A 22,261-nucleotide genomic window follows, 5' to 3' on the forward strand; every position below is an offset into this window, starting at 1 on the left:
CCTTTGGCTGTGCATTAGCAACGTGGCAGTTACTGATCTGTCATTTACTTTGAAAAGGAATTACAAAGTTTTGGCCTCATGCCTGGAGTAGCTCCAGATGGTCAGAAAAGATTTTTGTACTGAAGTCAGAAAGTATATTGCAGTGATAGAATTGGGCTTGTCATGTTTATATTAGAACACTGGCTTCCCACTTTATTCCTCTGCAAAGTTTTTCTTTCTTTCTTTTTTCCCAGAGAGTGAGGGGAGGAAATTGTTGCTTTAGAGTTATGAGTCTAATATTTGGAATACTGTTGTTCTTGGTGATAATGATGTAGAGGTATGATTATGTGGTTAATGTAGTTACTTTGTCAACCTAAATACCCCTGATTCTTAGTATTTACAAAGGATGCGTGAAGGCTTGGAATGTAGAGATACACCAAGACCATTGCAGCTGATGTAGAAATGCAGGTAAGAAGCTTCATTTGGGTTGCGTTTGCTTGTCTGATAACCTGGCTGTTAGCCCACAACTGTTATTTAGTAGCTTACCAAACTTCATCTGTTCTGTCTTCCCATGATTCTGTGGTTGCTAGGGGTAATGATGACGTTTGGGTGTTCAATATGGGTGGGAGGTGGGCCTGGGGAGATGAGCAGTGAGGCGATAATGATACTAACACCAAGTTTTGCCATTTTAGGCATTAGAGCGTCTTAAATTCCACGTATGATCTTGTGTACCTTCATATCAACCCTGGAAGGGGAATGATGTGATTCCTATTTTCCTGATGAGAAAACTGAGACTTAGGGAGTTAATATCTGCCCAAGGCAATATCTAGGTAACTCCCTTCTGCAGCCTGTTTACATATAGTTTTGGTGAAAATTACTATAATTTCCTGTCCTTTCAGGACAGAGGTGGCTACAGGCTTCAGGAAATAAAGCTCATTTTCCTCTGGGAAACTCAGGACTTGTCTGGGTTGAGCCATTTAGTAAAGCTTGGTCACAAGGCTCAGATTAAGATCTGGATCTACGTGCTGCTGTTCCCAGACTGCTTTCAGTTACTCTTGTGGTTACTGAGTAACTTGGGAGTTAGAAGAACATTAACAAAGTTTTGTGTTTTCGAAGAAAATGCTACACATGGAGAAGTGACACTAAGTTGCATACTTCAGAAAGGAATTTTTATCTGTTTTGAGATTCTGGTCTATACATTGAAAATAAAGGAACTAATTTTGATTATTATACTTTTAATTGGTTGCACGAGTGTGTGAACATAGGCAGCTCTTTTGAAGCACTTTTACTGAAAAGTGTAAAAATTTTTGTTGCTATTGTTCAGTAGCAGACATATACGATACTCTCTTTTTGAGACATACACAATATTCTCTTATTGTGGATTTAGGGGTCTTGTACCAGATCACCCTTTTCTCAGATTGCAGCTCTTCCTCCTTGCTTTATGTAGAGTGGTTTCTAACTTGGTTCTTTCTCCTGTGCAGATATAAGACTTGGTCCGCAGTCTCCTACCCTCACCCAGTCTTCCATGAGCTATCAAAATCCTCCTCTAGGCTTTTATTATTTTGCTTCCTAATTTTGTCCTTTTAAATTTCCACTGTTTAGATATTATTCAGACAGCAGTGGTATTTTTCTGTATATAATGTGGCGCTGTAATTAGTTTGAGTTCTTTTGGGGTTGTGTCTTAAACAGCGAGAATGGCCTGATTGATGTGCTTTTTGAAGTCTTACTACCTTTTTGATGAGAAGGATGAAAGTGGTGTGGAGATGAGTTTGTCTGGCTTACTGTAAATCTGATCTGTAAGGCTTTTCTGCGTTCACTAAGGCACCAGAGTCGGACTCTGCTTTTTTTCTTGTTTGATGTTACTTTATTACACTTATGAATGAAATACTAATGCTATTATTTTATAGAAGATCATAAAATAAAAGTACACTTTCTTAGTGTTTTATATGTTTCTTTAAAAAGATAATTACCGTGAGTCATAGAGCTACAATTACATCAAGAGTTTCCTATACGAAGCAAAGTCTCTGGTGGGTTTTTGGTACAGTCTTTGCACCTGGATCAGTGGAGCAAAATGTCATCACACTTGAAAAAAAAAATTACTTAACAGGCCCATTAAGAATCTTTAGAAGTTTGCATCTTGTTAGGGATTTGTGGTCCAAGAGTTAGTACTACAGAACAGGCTCTTTTGTAGACCTAGGGAAACCAGTTTGTTTCTCTGCCACTTAACCTGCAAGACTTATTATAGGTGTTTCCTTCTCCTGCCTGTTTTGAAGAGACTTCCTCTGGGAATTAATGGGAGAATACTTACGACTCCTGAGAGCAGAGAACGTTCAGGCCATCATCATCTTCTCCCTCTGGGCTGTACGTGGCCTCCCTGTGTCTCTACTGCCTGTCATACCTCCCCACTCCTCCACCTCAGTCACAGGGCGACTGCCTTGCTTTCGGTCTACCTTTCCCAACTCTTCAGGCTCATCCTGGTGGATCCCATAGCCCCTGCTGCTCTTTTCAGGGGATTCTATTTTGTCTTATACGCTTTTGTCGTTTAGTTACCCACCTATTCCCCCCAGTGGACTCCCATTCTGGGCTCCTGCAGAGGGCTTGTAAGTTCACCTTTATATCCCCAGGGTCAGAGCTGATGCTCTGCCGAGTGAATGGGGAAGCACCAGAAAGAACAGAAGCTAATGATGGACTGGCTCGACCATGGCTCCCACTTTCAATACTCATCCCTCTGTTTTCTCAGACATTTTGCTTGAATTAATTTTGTAGTTCTCCTTCTGAACTGCTGAGCAAGTATTTGGACACTTTGTGAGGAGCCTTTTTTTTTTTTTTTTGAGATGGGGTCTCACTCTGTCTCCCAGGCTGGAGTGCAGTGGCACAATCTCGTCTCACTGCAGCCTCCGCCACCCGGGTTCAAGCAATTGTCCTGCCTCAGCCTGCTGAGTGGCTGGGATCACAGGCTTATGCCACCACACTCTGGTAATTGTTTGTATTTTTGGAAGAGATGGGGTTCCACCATGTTGGCTAGGCTGGTCTCAAACTCCTGACGTCAGATGATCCACCTGCCTCGGCCTCCCAAAGTGCTGGGATTACAGGCATGAGCCACCGTGCCCGGCCAGAGGAGCCCTCATTTATAGCAAGAATAAAAACATTTTGTCAGGAAATTTAATAATAAGCCCAGACTGAATGCTTGCTATGTGCCAGACACTGTTCTAAATGCTTTACATGCATTTCTTCATTTAATCCTCACAGTGTCCTGAATTAGGTGCTTTAGTTTATTATTTCCACTTTGCCAGTGAAGAAGCAGAGGTAGTGAGAGGGTAAGCAACTTGCCTGAAGTTAAAAGCTAGTCAGTTGTGGACTTAGGGTTTGTAGCCAGGCAGTTGTGGTCTTCAGGGAGGGGACATAACATCATTCCCCTCCTGAAACTCCATATTCCTTTGTAAATCTTATTCTGTGTTACATATTTTCCTGTCCTTCATTTAGTTATTTAGGTCAGCTTCTTGTACTTCTGCTGCAAAACGTTGCTGTCAATTTACTTGACCTGGTAACCTCCCGGTGAGTTTCGCCAGGGCTGCCAGTCATTTTAGCAGGTCACCCCGATACCTGTGGGAGGGTGAGGGCGTGGAATCCTCAGGAGAGGGCTCTGCTGTTGGCTGCTGTCTCCACTTGAAGTGGACAGTTTTGAATATCTTAATAAAATCAAATCAGATGTTCTTAGGTATTCATTCATTTTATTTTCCTAAGCAAAATGTTTTGTAAAATGCTGCTTTTACGTGGCTAGAGCAACTAAATATCTCTATTAATACTTTTAGGCAAAGGTTGAGATCTTTGAAGAATTAGTGGGTTTTAAAAATTTACTTATTTTTATTTTTTAATTTTAAGTTCTGGGATACATGTACAGAACGTGTGGGTTTGTTACATAGGTGAATGAGTGGGTTTTTAAAGTTGTTTTTGCGTGCCTTTAGTCTTACTGGTTTGCCTTAGTTTCTCTACTCTCCAGACTGCTGTGCTGACTTTTCATAGCTCTCTGACTTTTCAGTCCAGTGCCCTTTTGATGCTCTGGCCAGGTGGCTCTTGTTTCAGCTTCACTGGGAGGGAGTTGTGGAATCTGGCTGACAATCCCATTTAGTCTTCTTCAATTTAACTGGCCTTTTCCCCTTTCAGATTCCAAGTAGGGGAATAGCCTAAAGCCATTTTAGGGGGGCTACTAAAGCAGTTTACAAGGTGATGCCTTATATTTAAATACCACAGTATTTCCAAATCTGTTTCTATTATATATATCGTTTATTGTAGCATTCTCACAGTGACCCTGTGGTGTGAACACAGTGACTATTATCCCAGTTTTCAGATGAGAAAACCTAGTCTGAGAGTTGTGTGCCTTTCCTTACTTAGGGCACTGTGGCAAATAAAGGGAGAAGTCAAGCTACTGCTTCCATTCCAGTCTCTGAATTCCAGGTCCCCTGCTCCCTTTTCTTTCCAGGGCATGTATGATGTCTCAATGTTGGCTAACCTCTAATTGAAAATCTGTAGGTGCTTATCTTCTGCACTTTTGAAATGATATGAACGTGAAATATTTTCAACATGCTAACATTTTTCCAGGCCGTTATTAGGGGATTAAATCATCCTTTTACCGTAACTGCAATTTTAGATGTTCTGGTGCTAAACTGAGATCTGTCAATAGAGTGCAACCTTTTGAAAGTCTTAAAAAATAGGGTACATCTTGGACTCAAGAATTATGATATCAAAATAAGACCCTTGGCTATTTCTGGAGTGTGTTAGCCAATCTACCCTGTGGTTTTCTTTCTCTGGAATTGGTGAAGAAAGAGATAAACAAGATCCAAAACCAGGTCGCATGAAAGAATCAACACTCCCCTGGACATACAGTTGTTTGGGATAATCGTAAATCCTGCTGTCTGTAGTGGCTGACGAGGGGAGAAGAGCAGAATCCTAGCACTCCGGCTACTGACTGTGAAACTAATGTATCTTTGCTATCACATATTTAGCATTTACCTTTTACTTTAAGCCAAAAACACCTTACACTTTTCTTAGATGAGCTTTTTAAAAACATTGTAATTTATGAGAAAAATTTGAACATAGACAAAAGTAGAGAATAGTAGTGGATCCCCCTGGACTTATTACCCAGCCTTGACAATCAGCTCGTGCCAGTCTTGTTTCATCTTTACCCGTTTTCATTCTCTGCTCCTTGCTGTAATATTCTGAAGCAAATGTCAGGCATATTATTTCATCCTTCAATATTTCAGTATGTTTTTCAGATAAGTTCTTTCAGAAATATATTTTCATCTAATTTAAAACAAAAAGTTTTCAGGAAAAATACAGGCATTTTTGCTGCAAAAATTGGTCAGGATTATGCAATTTCTAACTAATCAGCATTTTTCAAGGTTACTGGTTTTGGCTGACAAAATGTTTTTTCTTATATGTGGAAAAAAGTATTCACAGTAACAAATGCGTGTTTTGATAGTGCTAAAAATTAGTCTATTTTTCAGACTTAATTATTCAATTAAAAAATAAGACACTTCATAAACTTTAAAACTATTGTGTAGAAACACACTGTTCTTCAGTTTTATGTGTTTTCAGTCATTATATTTCCCAGCTATTTCAAATAGGCTAAATATAGTATACCCTAAGCTTACTCAATCGTTAGTTTAGACTCAACTAATTTGGAATTTTCATTGAGTTGGACATAACTTTAATAGCAGGTTTCCATTCAAGCAAAGTATTTGCTAATTGCAGGTGATTATTAAGGCAAAGTCTTAAGGATTTATAGAATAAGTAAATGGTTTTATGGGCTCATGGATCTTTAGGTATATATATATATTTATACACCTTAATGGTATGAATTTAGCCTGACTTGGAAAAACTAACCTGGTTTATATGTGTATATAGTCCATTAATTGATTCATTAAAATTTTTATTTTGTTAAAAACAGTGAAATAAAATCAGAATTAATTTGTATTTATTCTCGGTGAAGAGTCTTATGAAAGGTGGTCAGATTTATAAGTCAGATTGTGGCTAGTGAATCTTAGTTTTTCTCTCAAATACCTCAAGACAGCATGGAGGCTGGTTGTCACACACATTCAAAGGAACAAAATACTTATTAGCTAAAAAAGGATATGCACATTTTTGGGGGCTTTGAAGCATATTGTAGGGCTTAGTAATAATGACAGCGAAAATTAACATAGCGAGCACTTCCGTATGAAGTCATTTTCTCATTACCATGGTCTTACGAGGATAGATGTTGTATTTATCCTTGTTTTACAGATAGAAACTGAGACATGGAGAGTGAAGTAACTGGCTCCAATCCCAGTGCTAAGTGGTCAAGCCGGGTCAGAATTGTAACAGTTGAGTTCATGAGTACTGGCCCTTAACAACTCTGCTGGAGTGCCTCCTTTGGTTAAATACTAGTAGTTCATATGTCGGAAACTCATCCTTCATTTTCTTCAATGAAAATACGGCATTTTATAGCAGTGCTGTCCAATAGAATTGTTGAAATTATGGAAATACCCGCGTTATCTAGTATGCGTATGCCCATTAGTCACATGTGGCTGTTGATTTCTCAAATGTGGCTAGTGTGACTGAGAAATAGAATTCAAGGTTTTATTTAATTTTAAGTAATTTAAATTTAAATAGTTACATGTAGCTAGTGGTTCTAGTATTGGACAGAGAGGCTATAGAGTTTGAGAGACCTGGGAGAATTTGTAGTTTGCATTTCCTGGGGTAATGACAATATCTTGGCATTTTGTGGCTATCAATATCTTGACCTCGTTAGGGTTGTCAGTGAATGGTTGTGTCATGAAATAGTAATAATGTTAATAAAGGTGAAATTTTTACAAAGTGGATAATTGAATGTTTAAAACTGTGATGCCTAACAACAAAATCCTGTTTGATCACCAACCTGGGAAATCCACAGTCTACCGCATCTGGAGGCATCCTCTTGTTAATTCCTTTGTAGCTAAGCAAAAACTGCTTTGACATTCCCGCATGATTTTCAGCCTTGTAGATGAGGTCTTGCTTTGTAAAGAGTCCAGCTTCTTGGTCAAGCTTAACATTAGGCATGATGATAAGATAGTAAAATGGACTTTGTGGGCCAAAAGCAGCCATTAAGAAGCAAGTGTTTAACTCTTTATCTTTCTCCTACAGCTTGATGTTGACAGAGCTCCCACCTATGAAAATATATCAAGAAAACTCAGTGGTAATGAAGCTAGATTTCATTTCAAATGACACTGAGACCACATAAACGGTGATACTGATGCCTCTTATGATGTGCTTTCATCTAAGCCTTTATGTGGCACTTAAGTCTAATTATTTTAATTTTTTCTTTGTGTTGATGAAAAGAGCCGGAGTGGTTGTTTCCACCAGCCATGGTGGGGCTCTGAAATGGAAGCAAGCAAAGCCTCCAGATGGTGGCAGGTATTGGACCATAGCCACCCTGCAGACATAATTAAACATGTCTGCAGCCCTCTCATTTAGCAGTTATAACACAGACATTTTCTTTGTTGATGGGATTGAACTGTTATTTTTAGCATTTATGTGAAGGACTTGCAGTACTATAGCCAGGTGCTATTTCTCAGCTACTGTGTTAAACACTGGGCCTGGAACTGTGCTTTGAAAGGTTTGGAGAGAAGCTTCCTCCCAACATTGGGAATGAACATGGTGGTTGGGGTGTTTTCAGCAGGTCCTGTTTGCCCACTTTCCATTTGTAATTCTCAAGTGTAACAGTTCGAATGTAGAGACTGGCTGTGAAAGGGGATTGGGATTTTAAGACAAAAAGTATTGGACAGCAGGTGAAACACACTTCGTTCCTGGCTGCAGTACCAGCTTCTGTCTGAAGTTAGGTACATCATTTAGTTGCTGTGGACTTTGACTTTCTTCAGTTGGCAAAACAACCTTTGGGAGGGGAAACCAAATATCACTAGAAAGTGATTTGACTTCTCGAAAAGACAATTATGGTTTATTTGTGAAATAAAAGGTAGTTGTGATGAGTGAGTTCCCGTTTGCTGTATCTGCCTCCTTGCCAATAAACTTCCCATTTACACTTTTAATGATGATTCAAAGAGCAGATCAGCATTATGTAAAGGCATTTTTGATGAATTAGTCTTATGCATGTCCCTATATGGTATATTCTGTAGTTAACTGTTTTCATTGAACCTTTACAGCTGACTCCACCTTATAATGGGTGCATGATTTTGTAGCGTAAGTTTACTACCTGACCTTGTTTTATGTCCTCTTCACTGAGGACAAAAAAAAAAAGTAACACTTTTCTCTTGTGCTTTTTCTCCCCTGATCCCTTCCCCCACCACATGACCCTTAAGAAATGTTGTCCTTTTGGAAGCCAGGTCATTTGTCTGAATTTAGGAGAATGTTGAGCTGCATCTTCAAGAAAGGGATGCAACACAGGATGAGGACTGTGGAGGAAGACTTTCTCTGAGTAAGACCTTGTAAAACATGGATTGAAATATAATTATCTGCAAATGAATTGACAAGTGTTGGATCCCATTTTTCCAGGCACTTGATTGAAAGGCTGCTTCTAGCCTGAGGGAGGTCTTGATGATGCTACATTATTGCCTGTGGCCATTGTGAGTGCCACTGAGGTGGCCCTCTGGTGTGCAAGTAGTTGTGGTTCCACAATTCCGCTAGGCTAGTATTCAGACCTAATTCTCTGCTTACAGATTCTGTGAATTCCGTAACTCAGAAATGACACCCATATATGTGTGCTCACAAACATCAAATCAGCCTGTACACAGATACATAGAGCAGCCATGTATCAAGGACTTAGAATGACTGCTGATCCTTGAACTCTTTTTTAAAAAGGAAAAATTAGCACAAGGTTAAAACTTAAAGATTAGTTCTATTTAACAGCAACCTGTTACTTCGTGCTTTTGCATGTCAGCAGCTTGTCCTAGAGTCAGCGAGATTTCTTGCTTGTGACTAAAGAATCTTGTCTTTTGGCTGTAGAGAATGATTTCATGGTGGAGGATGTTGCAGATATCTTAGTTTGCTATTTTATAGCATGGGTTATACTTTAAGGGCTGAAAAAAAATAAGGTAATTTAAGCCTGTTTTGAGACACACGGAAAGGAAGCTATTTCATAACTATCAGTCATGTGAAATTTGGCAGGCCCCTAGCCCGTTAGTGGCCACAGTCACATGATTGATTACCGGTTGGGGACCCACAGTTAGCTTATTGCAGAACTGCATCTGGCATAATTGGTGTTGTCATCCAGTGTCAAACTATCCACCCTGTTCTGCCAACTTCCTTCCAATAACAAAACTTTCTTGCCTTGCATGAGTGAAAGCCTGTGTGATTGTATGTGTTTAGAATTACAGAGTTTTAAACATGATCCAATCACAACTATTTGAACTTCTTGATTTTAGTACATTTGTACCTATGTTGCCAAAAACATTTTTTTCCTTGTCTTTGTGTCTTCTAAAACATTGAAGGAAGAGGTCTTTGATGCTTCCTTAATACTTTTATCATGTTTGAAGTCCTGAGCTCTATAAATAATATAGTCCTTATTATCTTTTTATCTTGATAATTTATAAAACTGACTGTCGAAAGATATGTACGATACTTGTAGTTTTATATCAAAGAATTTTAAATGCCAAGAACCAGGGGAGCCATCTAATTCTCCATTCGAGCTAGTGCCGAGACCTACTGGACAACATCTTGACACTTGGTCATTGGCCTGTGCTGGAGGCATGATATTCTAGTCCTGGTTCTGCCTCTGCCCACCAGTTTGGTTTTAGATCTCTTCATTTTTGTGATTAATGATATGAAAAAGTTGGACCAAGTGGTCACTTAGGTTTCCTTCAGTTTTTGATTTCTGTATGAAGATATAGAAATATCCCCTACACGTCAACAACAACAAAAATAGGAATTAACCGATTCCTTCTAAAAGCTGAAGGCTCCTTGGCAGTGGATATTGACCCTTCAACTTTTAGAAGGAATCAGTTAATTTTTTGTTGTTGAAACATGTCTCATTTTTATATTGAGCCTAAATTGGCATGGTCAGAGATAGGCTTCTATAGCACTATTTTTCCACATATTTTTGAGTGGGGCACACATTGAGAAACATATTTTACATTGTAGCCCAGTAAACACACATACACACACACACACACACACATTTATATATATATAACTGAATCAAAAGTTTCACAAATCAATACTTGCCTTTTTCCTTTGTGATGCAATTCTATTCGATTTTATTTAAAAGAATGCCAGTCAGTGACCCACTAAATTGATTATGTGACCCAAGAATGGGTCCTGACCTGGAGTTCAAAAAACACTACTCCATAGCAACCCAGAACACATTCGTTTCTTCTTTCACATGATAACCCTGTAAACTCAACTATGGTTAGCTTGTTTGCCTTTAGTCCTCTTTTACAGGCTTAAGGTCCCAGTTTCCAAAGCTTTTTCTTTCGTGATTTGATATTTTGACTCATCACCATACTGGTCGGTTGTTCCTGGATACTTACGGTTTGTATCCCTCTTAAGGTACCAGAAGAAATGTAATCTCAAAATAAAATTTAACTAGGGCCAGGGTCTTTCTTTTATATCGTTTCCTACTAATGTCATTATATTACACATTTATTCTACAAATGTTTGTTCTATACATGTGTACTGAGCACTACTATGTGTTAGGGCTATCCTTGGTGCTTGAGGACACTGCAGTGAGCAAAACAAAAATGTCTGCATTCAGAGAGTGTACATTGTAGAGAATTGCACTAGCCACTAGGAGTATGGCAATGTCAAATGAAATACCCAAGCGCTCAGTCATAGAGATTCCTCTGTACTGCTCAGTTGCACGTGATCTTTTAGGGCGCCATGTTATTGTAGACTGTCAGGCATTTACTCTCTTCATTGTGAGTTCCTCCTGCCTTTCCACTTGAGTGCACATCTTGGCAAAGATGAAATGTCAATTTCTGGGAAAGGCACCTATGTGTTGTTTCCCTTATTATTTTTAATTAATTTATTTTTTTTAAACAGAGTGGAAATTAGAGACTTAAAAATGATCAAAATACAGAAATATGAAATTATTTTTCCTGAGGTTCAGACTGGTTAAAGGAAGATTGAAAGTTTCCATTGTATTTGATAAAGGCATGTGAATTCTAATCAGGTCACAGGGCATCAAGAGGGGTCTTTAACTCTTTGGGAACATAAAGTACACTTTTTAAATAAAATTATAACTTTTCCTGGAGTGACTTTGTCATGGGTAAATTTGGGCCAAGGTTAATGGTTTTAGAGGTTGAATTACTTATGTTTGTTTTATGTAAAGTAATATATTAGGGCAAGAGATTTGAATGAACAAAATAAACAAAAGATATGGTCTCTATCTTCAAAGCTTGCATTTTAGTTAGAAAACAAAATCTGCATAATGAAATTATGTAAACGAGTGATCAAATCACATAATAAGTACAACTTGAAAATGATGATAGGTAAGTAGAATTCATCAAGAAAGAATAACTGGAGACCCAGCATTTGAAACAGATGGGAATAAATTGGTTACAAAAAATAAAAAAAAGTGTTTATAATAAGTTGAATGTAATTTAAGGAATCTGAAGCATTAAAAATCTGTGCTTAGGTGAAATTGCAGTTTATTTACCTTTTAGAAACTAGTCTGATTTTTTTTCCTTCTGTTGTTTGGAAATTTACAAATTAGGAATTTGTCATAGAAGATGTAAATATATTTCTAACATGAGAAACTAATGTCTAGATAATGAAAGGGCATGGGAAGGAAGCCTTAAACATGACATTATTCAGTCAGAATAGGATTGCATTGATCCAGCGGTGTGAAAATCATTATGGAGTGGTGTTTTCACACAGGCCTCTTCCTTTACTTTATTCTGAACTACATAAATATCAATTAAAGCTTTCTAGTCCAAGTTAGCAGATGGCGATTTATGTCGGACTTATAAACAAAGCCCCAGAACATTACTATACCTAATTGATGAATGCTCTCTCCCTTCCCTGAACAAAGATTTTGGCCTCCAGTGTGGTTGTCTGAGAGAAAATTAATGAATTCTTTTCTGTGGTCTCATGTAGAAAGGCTCCCGCTTATAGAAATATTTGACTTTTTCCCCCCCAAAAAAGAAAACTTGAATACTTTTAAGTTGCCTAGTAATTTAAATTCCCAAAGGTGGACTGGAATAGTATTTGGTATTAACATTTACCTAAAAAATTATATTTTCGGCTTACAGCAGAATGATGCCTCAAAACACAAAATAGTAATCAAAATAAAGCACACAGAAAAGTGGAATGTGTTTAATTATTATAACTTTAGGTAGACATCCAAATTAGGGCTCATATTTTATTGTTGTTTTTAATTATTTCTATTTATTATTATTATTTTTTGAGATGGAGTCTCCCTCTGTCATCCAGGCTAGAGTGTAGGGGCCAATCTCTGCTCACTGCAACCTCCATCTCCTGGGATCAAGCGATTCTCCCGCTTCAGCCTCCCGAATAGCTGGGATTACAGGCCGCCGCCACCATGGCCTGCTAATTTTTGTACTTTTAGTAGAGATGGGTTTTGCCATGTTGGCCAGGCTGGTTTTGAACTCCTGACCTCAGGTGATCCGCTTGTGTTGGCCTCCCAAATTGCTGGGATTACAGGCATGAACCACTGCACCCAGCCAGAGCTCATATTTTAGACTCTTTTTCTGTGAACTCTTTTCTTTAGACTTGTTGTTCTTTAAGGTGAGATGACACTTTGTACTAATTCTTAAAATGAACCCTTCCCTCAATTTGAAATATGTGAAAATAGCTGTTTTGTACTGTGGACCTGTAAGTGGCATCTTGTGGTTTAGGAGGGGCTGTTGCAATGTCCACCTCCAGTGGAATGTAGGTCGCTGCATCAGAAGAAGGTAGAGGAGCCAGGGGATCCATAGGCCTGTGACTGCAGAATGTATTCCTTTCCTTTTGTTTGAAAATAGTAAATTTCATTTGTGAAACAAAACCTGCCTTTTCTTTTTCATCCTAGCTTCTTTGAAATGAGCAGTAGGCTGATCGGGGGTAGATATTCAAATATACTGAAACATTAAGGTTGCTGTAGATGAGAAAACAGTGGTACTTTGGTTGAGGGCAATCTGCACTAAACACTTGGACTTTAATGATAGCTTTCTGCCCGCTGCCACCCAGGTGTCTTTCTTGTGCTCATTGGTTTGAGGGTGCATTCCTCAAATGAGAGGGGCAATTCAGGTAAAAGTTTTCAATGTTCCTGCCCAAGGCAGCCTGCTAAAGGAAGTTCTCTTGGTGATGACCATCACATGATTGCCACGGGAATGTGTTTACTACACGATCTGTTGATACAGGTAATAAAGAACACACTGATGACTTTTCCCCACATAATCTCTGAGGTCGGTATTTTAGTAACCTTTGAGATAATAACTTAACTCACGCCCTATAGAAATTATGTATGCAGTAGGCCCTTGGTAGAGACTGACATTTATAGAAGGTCAGTGTTGGTTGACCTAGTTTGATCTGGCCCTAGATTTATAAATGAACGAATGATCTCCCCAGAATTAGGAAGACATGACATCAAAAATATGAATTCATCATTACTGTAAAAGTCATGCTGTTAAACTGTAGCATGTTAGAATTGAGACGGGGCCTCAGTATCTTCTGCTGGTTGGGGAAAAAAAATAAATGTGTATTAAGTCTCAGGAGCCTGCGTGGTCCTCATGCTTGTTAAATCCAGAATGGGTCTCTCCCTTTCTCCAAAGATGGAGTTTGGCCTTGGTGGGATTCTGTGTTGGGAGCTGCAGTCCCAGATGCTTCTGCTAGTTTAATAGAAGAGATCAGGAAGAACAAACTGGCAAGTGAATTGGACAGATACAGACCCAAAAGACTTCAGATAATTGGAAAGAAATTTTGCAACCAGGGCATTTCTGCCATCAAAACAGAGTTATCTTGCAATGATTCTTGTGCTGGCTGTTGTTGAGGTCTTACTTTAGCACTGGGGATGGGAGATAATTCCCGTATAGCCATAATATGGGAAATCACCAGTATCTTTTAAGATGACAAAATTCAAATTCGAATAAAGACAGGATTTGGGACATTTTTTAAAGAGAGGTGCTGGGTGTGGAGAGGGAGGAAGTCTGGTTTCTGATAAGGGCTTCTCCTCATTTTACAAGTCTGCTTGTCATGAGAGAAGTATTATTCCTGGAAATGAAAAACATGGAGGCAGAAAATCCGTTTCTTCAAAAACAGATAGTGGATTTTTGCACTGCCAACCTAGCTGTTGATCTGTCAGTCTTGGTAACTGAAACCCTGTCTATGAGGCTGCGTAACATCTCAGATGTTCAGCTTCAAATCTGAGATCACAAACAGGGTCCTAAAACAAAAAGTTTGTTAAATGCCCAGTCAAGAAAATGGGGCTACGGAAAAACTCAAAACAGAAAAATAAGGTTTGTCTTACAAAATGTTCATACTGCATTCTTAGACCTAGTTGCTAATGACAATCAGTTACCTGAATTATAAAAAAAAAAGGGGGTACTACCCAGTTTCATTAATTGCCTTGTATCCAGGGCTTTGAAAGGAGATTGGATATTTCATGAATTGATTTTTGAAACTGAGTGTGGTCCTGCTATTAACCATGTCTTGGGAGTTCCCACCCTTGAAGGCATCTTCTGAAGCTTAGAATTTTTTTTCTTTCTTTTTTTTTAAGAGACAGAGTCTTGCTTTGTCACTCAGGCTGGGGTGCAGTGGCATGATCCTAGCTCACTGCAACCTTGAACTCCTGGGCTCAAGTGATCCTTCTGCCTCAGCCTCCCAAGTAGCTACGGCTGTAAGTATGTACTACCCTGCCTGGCTAATTTAAATTTTTTTTTTTTTTTTTCTAGAGACGAAGGGTCTTGCTATATTTCCCAGGCTGGTCTTGAACTCCTGGTCTCAGGCAGTCTTCCTGCCTCAGCCTCCCAAAGTGTTGGGATTACAGGTGTGAGGCACTGTACTAGGCCTGAATCGTTGAATTTTTGACTCTAGTCTTGAAGGGATGGAACCTGCCCTTCTAGTGTTGTTTCACTTTGGGATAAAGCCCAAAGGCTCAGAGCTCACCTGTAATCTGGTGGTGGTAGACTGATGTGTGTCCATCATGGGTTCAAAGTTGATATTTACTTAGTAAAAACCTGCCAGGCCTCAGATGGGAGTTAGACGGTGAATCTCCTCTCTGTGTCTGTTAAGGGCACCTCATGTGTTTCATGTAAAATCCTTGTAGAGTAGATTCTCTGAATCCAACTGTTAGATTGTTTCAAGTGTTGGACTCATTTTCCTTATAGTAACTTACTTAGGAATTCATGTAAGTTAAGGACTTCAGCTGCTTACATTGTTTCCCATTGTTTGGAAATAGTTAATGCACTCTTAAAAATTGATTAACTGACCATCAGTGTGTCATGCTAGTCTAAGATTTTACTTTAACAATTGATATATAGAGATTGAAAGTTGTGATGTAGTAACTCTATTTTCCCTAAGATTCATCTATTCGGTTGACTTTTTTATCCCAGTACTCTCTTCAGGATTGATCATAGGTATTGATTGGCACTAGTGGTTTACAGATGTAAGAACTGAGAGTTAGATTACCTTTTGGATTCTCCCACTTAGCAACTACAGAAATTTGCTTCTGTCTTACTTTACTTCTCTAATCATCACTGTTTTCTCCATTAATCAGAAATGTAACCTTGGTGTCGGTGGCATTTCTTTTGTCTCAGTAGCTCTCTGATTTTTGTTCTCTTTTTTTTCTTTACAGAGCACAAAACTTATTGACATGAGCCTGGAATTTTGAAGTAAGGGCAGTCATGCTAATATTGTGATTTTCCATATTTGTGCTTTGTATGTAAAGTGACTGTTTTTAACATTTTAATTTTTAATTATTATGGGTACATAATAGTTGTATATAAAGTGACTCTATTTTGAGTTTTACATTTTACAGGATAAAACCTTAAGATTAATTCCATACATACATTTCAAAATAAGGCATCGACGATAGAAAAGTTTTCTTTTTCCTTAGATCGATAATATGCTGAATACACTTTTGGATGCAGAAAATAAAATTCTGAGCAGTATTATAAATTAGAAGATTGAATGGCTCTGTTGGTAAGGTTAGTAACAGGTGACAGATTTGGTATTCATACCTGTTTGTCACTCGTCATGCCTTTTGGCAGTTACTCTTCAGAGCAGTTAGATTAGTGCATTAAGCATTTGGTTTTAAGAAATGTGCTTCAAAGTGAAAGGTAGTTAATGCTTACCTAATTGGCTAAAAAGAGCTTTTATTTCTTTTAAGGAAAATAATTTCCTCTTGTTTTATATTATCCGGGCACAATGGCTGAGTGAAATTAATTGTTAACTTGAAGCACATTTATTTTCTATGGATGTGAATATTCCCAGAGTACATTTGACACTTTGATAATACTTAATTATGGATTAGGTTCACAGTTCTGTGTGATATGTTGAGATGCAAGTCAGGGGAGCCTATTACATTTATAAAAGTTCAGTAAAAAGAAACTCATCATTAAGGTGGCAGGAAATAAGGATATAGTTTTGGCATTTGAATTCTTTTGTGTATATGAATTATTTTCCTCATCAGTCTCATACATTAATGTGGAGGTCTGACCAATATATGTTTTCATAAACATTTTTTCCTATCCCCAAATAATGTGAATAAACTTAGCTTTATTCCTGCCTGACCCAGTCATTTACTTTCTATGGACAAATAGTATTCCTTGTTATTTGCAAGGCTGATGTAACGACACAGCTGCTGGATGCTTGGCATTTCTGCTTCTGGTGAAATGCTCTTTGTGCAGATTTATCTGATCCAGATGTGTGACCAGCAAGCTACATTTCTAATTATAAGGACAGCCAAATTCCATTATAAGCACATCATGGGATTATAGGGCCGGGAGTCATCCTGAGAGGACATCTAGTTCATTCTCCAGCCGTTCAGCAGGACCACACTTTGTAACCTACTCCAGCACTGAACGAAGCAGCAAAGAATGTTCCACCCATGTATAGGCTGAACGTGGAATCACTGGAATTGTGACTGGAAAAAGAGACAAGTCCCTCTGGTCTGGCCCTCTTGCTTTGTGGGTAAACAGATTCAGGCCCAGAGAAGTTTGACTTAATGTGGATTTTTATGACTCTTTGCCTAAAACTTACTCTTCTTTTCTCTGAAGTGGTCTGTGCTGAGGGAGTGAAAGGGTAGAAGACTGGATTGGAAATGCCAGTTTCACATCCAGATGTAGCTCTCTACTCATTTAGAAGTAAGAGGTACTGAATTAGTGACAGCTAGATTCCATTGAAGTTTATTAAGTATTTCTGAAACCCAGTATGAAGTACGATATTTCATGTCTGTATATATGTTTGTGTGCTTTAGTGATAAAGTACAAAGGAAACTAGGCATGCTGTTAGGGTTAGAATGTTTGCAAGTGTGGTGTGTAAGCTTACCAAGAACAACATCTCAGAATAAATAAGTGATTATTTAACTTGATTTGATGTTGTTGAGTCTGGGTTTTGATTGTACCCTACTTCAAGTGATAGTTAGCCTGCCACAGTTTCATGGATGCTGGGAGAAGACAAGGGGTTCCTGTACCACAGAAAAAGGACTGTATTACTCCTGACATACCAAATAGTGTAAACTCTTATGCTTAGGGCTTACTGGCATGCCTATGTTGGTTCGTCCTTGCCTCCATGTCCCACAGGGGTGATAAGGATGGAGCGTGCAGATGGAGCTGCACACACTTTGGGTTTGCGTTGCTGCTGAGGAACAGTGAACTCGGAGAATCTGCTGCTTTTATAGCATGCAGTAAATGAACTTGCTCTTTGTTCCAAGGGGGAAGATACTACCTCATCTGTCCACATTGCTCACTGCAAACATAACTTTGAGAAATGGCCTTGATACAAAATGGCAGGATATGTAGAAGCATGAGAGACCTATGGAGGGGTATCTCACAACCATCATGTCCTATAATTGGGACAATCAATTAAAACACTTCACTAGCAACTTCACAGAGAACACAAGACATCAGGTAGTTGTTAGGAAGCAAATTCATAATGAAAATGGTAAGTGCTGGATAATTAGAGTGAAGATGGGTAGAAAATATAAAGAACTTGATTTCTTCTGTATATTGACGTCTTCTTATGACTTCAAGATGTGGTCAGATTATAATAAAAAAATACTAAAAGAAATCAGGAATTATAAATCTTGTTTCTACACTGTTAAATCTATTAATCTTTTTGTGAAATGAAAGTATAGTAGCCATGTGGACCCAGGCATAGGTTTAGCTCTGTTTCTTAACTGCATTGTGACCTTAGTTTATTTTTCTTTTTAATTGTGAAAGCTATTTATATTCTTAGTAAAGGAAATTTTTTTTTTCAGACAATAGAGAGGTATAAAAAAGTAAAAGCCTCTCCTAGAGTTCATGGAGGTTGCCACAGTTCTGTGGCCTTTGGATCAGTCAACATCAGAATGGAAGGGAAACGTTAATGATTTTAGTGGCTACTTGTTACTTCTGAAGGATCAAAGGGCTTGGGACGTTTACAAAGTATTCTGGGCTGGGTGCCGTGGCTCACGTCTTTAATCCCAGCAGCTTGGGAGGCCAAGGTGGGAGGATTGCTTGAGGCCAGGAGTTTGAGACCAGGCTGGACAATGTTGCAAAACCCCGTCTCTACAAAAAAATTAAAAAAATTAGCTGGGCGTAGTGGTGCACACTTGTAGTCCCAGCTATTCGGGAGGCAGAGGTCGGGGGATCACCTGAACCTGGGAGGTCAAGGCTGTGGTGAGCTGAGATGGTGCCACTGCACTCCAACCTGGGTGACAGAGTGAGACCTTGCCTCAAAAAATAAATATGTATATGTATATACACACACACACACACACACACACACACACACACACACATATATGTATATTCTGAATCTCTGGAAAGATTTATGAGGCAGTATTATGCTTCTACCACTAAAATAGTGTTATTATTTTCACTTTTGTTCACTCAAATATTTAGCTAATGGTTGTCTTCAACGTAAGTTGGGGCTACATAGATCAGGCAACAGTATCTTTATTTTACAGATAACGAAACTGAGACATTCAAGGTTAATTTGTCCAGTTACATGGTTTGGCCGTATTCGGCTTCTTATCTCCTTAGAAAAGATTTTGGCCCCAAATAAAACTTTCATAAAGTAGGAGACTATGTAGTTAGTGCACCTGATTTCAATTACTCTGTTCTGTTTTTTAAAATAGTATGTATCATTTTCTTGCATACTACATAATTTACTTATTATGTTCATTGTTTCTTTCCCCTTACGAGAATGTAAACTCAATGAGAACAAGAATTTTTGCCTTTCTTTTTTTGTCTTGGGCACTGGTGAAGTTTCAATTTCTGGAACAGCATATTAATGCATAGTGGGTGCTCCAGCTCCATAGTAAATTTGGTGATGAAATGAATCAACATGTGGTAAATACGCGGTGCTACAAGGTGATGAGATCATCTCCTTGATCTTAGATTATGTTTTCAGCTTTGAGCAAGTGGTGGGACATCTTGGGATGATACTGCTTACCTCATTTGATTTGATCAATGAGATTGAATTTGTAAAGTTGGGCTTCAGGATATGGCCTACAGATTTTTTTGCGTTTGGTTTTGTAGAGTGTTTTAAAAACTTTGCAAGCAACATTTAAGAACTAAGGGATTTCACGTAAAATAAGATTTCTAGCTTTTTTGGTTTGTTTGTTTTGTTTTTTTCTTTAGAAACGGAAAGATCTGACAACATGGCCTGCATTCCTCTATGGTTACTGAAGGTCTTGAACTGAGTAGCAGCTCACTGTTAAGAAAGGGCATTTGCTCTCTAGTTTACCACAGTCCCCCTGACTCTCTGTTAACTCTTGATACCGAAGCTGAGTTGTCAGTTGCTTTTTCCCATCTTTTACATTCTTTAATTTTTAAATATGAAGAAATATTCAGCCATGTTTTTTGAAAGGAAATAAAGGAAAGGTCAACCACTTCACTCATCGACATTGCCTCCATGGCCCTTGTTAGGCAATTGAAACTTGGAGCCCCTTGATGTGTTTATCTAAGACCTCTGCTTCTTTGAGGTCTAGACTTTTTATGATTATGGTTATGATTGCTGATGGTATGCAGAAGAGAAGAGATAGCAATTCAAAGGAATTAACCTCAGTGCTTTGACTTTGGAAGTGGTAGCATGGAATGTGAGTCTGGGGAAAAGTGCTTCCTTTGTTGAACTATTAATGCATAATGGATTCGGATGTTAAAAGTGCATGGCCACATTGCTTGTTTCAGATACAGTATTAGAAGGGCTCTATAGGTGTATATATAGTCTCTATTCTAGAGAGCTTTTATTTTTCTGTTTGTAAAGGTGGCAAAAATTGCAAAAGATTTAAAAAATATTACTTGTAAAAAGTGATATTTCATCCAGGAGAAATGAATGCTTGAGATTTGTTGTCTAAGACCTAAACAATTAAGCTCTGGGCCAGGCATGGTGGTTCACACCGGTATTCCCAGCACTTTGGGAGACTGAGGTAGGAGGATCACTTGAGGCCAGAAGTTTGAGACTGGCCTGGGCAACATAAAGAGATGACGTGTCTACAATAAATTAAAAATTAGCTGGGTATGGTGGCACACACCTGTAGTCCCAGCTACTTGGGAGGCTAAGGTAGGAGGTTTGCTTGAGCTCAGGAGGTAGAGGCTGTAGTGAGCCATGATCCTGCCACTGCACTTCAGCCTGGATGACAGAGCAAGACCTGATCTTTAAAAAAAAAAAAAAGCTCTGCATCCCTTTTAATATAAAGAACAAATGGCATATGCTTCCAAGGGTACATTGGAAAATTGGCAATTTCAAGCCATGTTTAATGTGGAAATGTGACTTGTATTTTGTTATTATATGGATAAATTAGATTGTACAATTAGTCCTTTAGACTCATGAATTGCCTATTTGATTATGTGACTCTTTATGTAAAAATTGGCCTAAGTTCTTATTTAAAGGAACTATGTAAGTGAAATGCTAATAACATTTCTTATTTTCATATAATCTTTATAAAATTGGGATTTCACATAATCTCATTAGGAGAATTGAAAAGAATTAAGTTGTTAGATCAGAGTTATCCAAAAGGCATTCTCTAGTGAACATTAGATCTTAAAAAGTTTGTGTGTTCAAAAACGTTCGGCCTTGGGGAGATTCTCAGTGTATATTAAAAGTTCTTTGAAGTGTAGTGTTAAAGAACTTCTAGCTCTTCAACTCAGAGTTTCTCAAGCTTGATGGAAGTTTTCTACAGAAGATGTATTAGCATGTAGCAGAGTATTTTTCCTGTGTCACATACCTTAGAAATTTTCACCTGGATAGATTTATTAAAGAACAGACACCACAGGTGGTGAGTTCCTGGCTTCACATGGTTTCTTGCTTTTCCTCACTTTTACCAGAGTTTATAGTTCCATTTCTTCCAAGCCACTCCCGGAGATGGAAGGAAGTGGCATGCTCAAAACAGTGTAGAATCCAAACGGAATGAGAAGGATAATTTTGAGTCATCTTTCTTTTGTTTAGAAAATAAATATACCTTTTTTGAAAAGAATTGATTTCCTATTTTTAGGTAATGTACTTCTAGTTAAGGCGCATAACTTACCTTGCCTATATTATAAACTATCAGCTTGACCGAAGCCATCTTTTTCTTCTGCTGTTGGTCTTTTAGAGACTTGCTGTTATTCACATAGATAATACTTGTTTTCTCTGTGAGCCATACTACTTGCCAGGTTTGGGACTTCTCACATAGAGGCTGATGTAATAGGGAAAGACAGTGGGATAATTAACATTTTGGAATTTGTTAAGTAAGAATGAGTGCATATGTGTGTGGGCGTTAAAAGAGCTTATAACTTGGTTAGATTTCCTTTGTAAACTTAGGTGGAAAATATGCTTAGAAATTTGAAGTGATTTGAGAAGTAAGAGACCTTATCCTGCCATTAATCGGTGGTGTGACCTCTGAAAAATAAGGGATGGAATAGATAATCTCAGAGGTGCTGCTGATTACAAAAAATTTTTTTTTCAAATTTCATTGCAAATTTTAAATCCTGATGTTGCATTTTTAAAACTTGTATAGGTTGTAACATGCTGGAAATGAAATCCAACCCTCACTGGGGAAAAATTAATGCTGATGTAAAAATATGATCTGGAATCTTTGGTATTTGCCAGGGGCTATAAGAATTCAATGGTTCTCCATTTGTGATCTTTCTGTAGCACGTGAAGGCTGATTGAGAATTTGAGAGCCCTAGCT

The 22,261-nt window shown here is 38.3% G+C and overlaps 1 protein-coding gene across 8 annotated transcripts in view; it reads left to right on the plus strand.

Moving 5' to 3' along the window:
* FNDC3B (fibronectin type III domain containing 3B) overlaps positions 1-22,261 on the plus strand; it is a 364,503-nt gene that overhangs the window by 28,935 nt on the left and 313,307 nt on the right. Inside the window, exon 2 of one of the 8 annotated variants that reach the window (XM_063602596.1) lies at positions 15,740-15,776. The exons of the other annotated variants lie outside the window; for them this stretch is intronic. The gene's annotated coding sequence lies outside the window, so the exon portion shown is untranslated. The remainder of the gene's footprint in view (positions 1-15,739; positions 15,777-22,261) is intronic. 8 annotated transcript variants of the gene reach the window in all.

The sequence above is a fragment of the Pan paniscus genome, chromosome 2, assembly GCF_029289425.2.
Source record: "Pan paniscus chromosome 2, NHGRI_mPanPan1-v2.0_pri, whole genome shotgun sequence".
NCBI lineage: Eukaryota > Metazoa > Chordata > Mammalia > Primates > Hominidae > Pan > Pan paniscus.